This window comes from Sesamum indicum, linkage group LG12 (assembly GCF_026168435.1).
Source record: "Sesamum indicum cultivar Baizhima isolate 11 linkage group LG12, ASM2616843v1, whole genome shotgun sequence".
Taxonomy (NCBI): Eukaryota; Viridiplantae; Streptophyta; class Magnoliopsida; order Lamiales; family Pedaliaceae; genus Sesamum; species Sesamum indicum.
In genome coordinates, this window is record NC_142668.1 from 5,002,792 (window position 1) to 5,005,291 (window position 2,500).

The following is a 2,500-nucleotide window of genomic DNA, read 5'->3' on the forward strand; positions in this document are numbered from 1 at the left end:
CCGGCACTGTCCGCACGGGGCGCGCGCGCGCTGGCCGGCACAGCCCGCACGGGGCGCGCGCGCGCAGGCCCGCACTGTGCGCACGGGGCGCGCGCGCGCGCGCAGCCGGCACAGCCCGCACGGGGCGCGCGCGCAGGCAGGCCGGCACTGCCCGCACGGGGCGCGCGCGCGCTGGCCGGCACTGTCTGCACGGGGCGCGCGCTCGCTGGCCGGCACAGTCCGCACGGGGCGCGCGCGCGCTGGCCGGCACTGCCCGCACGGGGCGCGCGCGCGCTGGCCGGCACTGTCCGCACGGGGCGCGCGCGCGCTGGCCGGCACTGCCCGCACGGGGCGCGCGCGCGCTGGCCGGCACTGCCCGCACGGGGCGCGCGCGCTCTGGCCGGCACTGTGCGCACGGGGCGCGCGCGCGCTGGCCGGCCCTGTCCGCACGGGGCGCGCGCGCGCTGGCCGGCACTGCCCGCACGGGGCGCGCGCGCGCTGGCCGGCACAGCCCGCACGGCGCGCTGGCCGGCACGGTCCGCACGGCGCGCGCCCGTGCAGGCCGGCACTGTCCGCACGGTGCGCGTGCGCGCGTCGGCAGGGGCTTCCTGCACGGGCGCGCACGTCGGCAGGGGCTTCCTGCACGGGTGCCCGTCTGCTGCCGTCGGCCTGTGGGCGCTGGGGCGTCTGCTGCCGTCCGGCACTACTCTCGTGGCCGTCGCCTTCGATCACGCCGTTTTTCCGAAACATTTGCAACACTCGTCCCAATGATGACTTTAGAATGCAAAGACATCTTGCCCACGGCTTATTTGTCGGGTCTCGAAACATCGCGAAGCTTGTTTGTCCGATTTTGATGATTGTGGGAAGACAACTGACAGGGCGTTCCCAAAAAACATCGATGTTGCTCCATCTGATAACTCGTACGGAAGTGATCATGAATACGTAATGCTCATGTATGCATAATGTTTTTGTTGGAAAACAAGGGATTTGAACGTGAACCCTCCTTTTTTTACCGATTTTTCCCTTTTTTTTATTATTTTTTTAATAATTAAAATAATTAAATAAATATTTTCATAACTCAAAAATAAAATATTTCTACAAAAATGAATTAATCATGTGATTTTGAGGTGACGTGCAAATTTTCATGCAAAAATACGTTAAAATGCTTCAAAAATGCAAAAAAGTGCGTTGCTCAACCCTTTCAATGTCTACTCCTGTCACAAGCCTTTTTTTTTTTAAGCCTATTATAGGGGGAGGAGGGTGCTTGAGGGGGGTCTGGGCGGACGGGGCGGGCAGGGGCAAGGCGGCCCCCCCGTAGCCCCCAAGCCTCGGCCGTCCTCATGGCTTGGGCGTGGCTTGTGTTGGCCTTGTTTTGGCGGCGAGAGTCCGGCGAGGGACTCCGGCGGGGCGCTTGAGCGGGGGTCTACGGTGTTGCGTGCGGCCGATGCCCATTTGCATCGTGTGCGCCGAATGCCTTCCCGTCCGCAACGGCAAGCCGTCGGGGGCGTGCTTTGATTGCGATTTGCTAAAACATGGCCAACACAAGCCCCGTCCAAGCAAAGGTTGGTCAGTCGGTCCGCTTATGCTTGTCGGCCTCCCCCCGCATAAGCGGACCGATGTGGGTGCCGTCGGGATTCGACGGTCGGGGGTGCTTGTCGCCGCTTGTGGCTTGCGACGCTGAAATAAGTAGCTTGTGGTGGGCGAAGTGTCGGCAATCCCGATTTTGGGTGCGCTTGCTAGTAGCCCGTTGCCTGCGAACATGGAGGCGTCAAGGGCGGCCGGCGACGGCTTGCACCCCCGCCCGTCGGCTCCCGGTGGCACCCACACAGGAGGGTGCTTGAGGGGGGTCTGGGCGCTGGGGGCGGGCAGGGGCAAGGCGGCCCCCCCGCAGCCCCCAAGCCTCGGCCGTCCTCATGGCTTGGGCGTGGCTTGTGTTGGCCTTGTTTTGGCAGCGAGAGTCCGGCGAGGGACTCCGGTGGGGCGCTTGAGCGGGGGTCTACGGTGTTGCGTGCGGCCGATGCCCATTTGCATCGTGTGCGCCGAATGCCTTCCCGTCCGCAACGGCAAGCCGTCGGGGGCGTGCTTCGATTGCGATTTGCTAAAACATGGCCAACACAAGCCCCGTCCAAGCAAAGGTTGGTCGGTCGGTCCGCTTATGCTTGTCGGCCTCCCCCCGCATAAGCGGACCGATGTGGGTGCCGTCGGGATTCGACGGTCGGGGGTGCTTGTCGCCGCTTGTGGCTTGCGACGCTGAAATTAGTAGCTTGTGGTGGGCGAAGTGTCGGCAATCCCGATTTTGGGTGCGCTTGCTAGTAGCCCGTTGCCTGCGAACATGGAGGCGTCAAGGGCGGCCGGCGACGGCTTGCACCCCCGACCGTCGGCTCCCGGTGGCACCCACACAGGGCGGGTGTGGTCGTCGTCGTTGTCTGTTGCCCGCGACCCCGAGATCAGTAGCACGTGGCTGGCGAAGTGTCGGCAATCCCGGCATGCAAGGCTCCCGCACGGGAGCTGGGGTATGCTT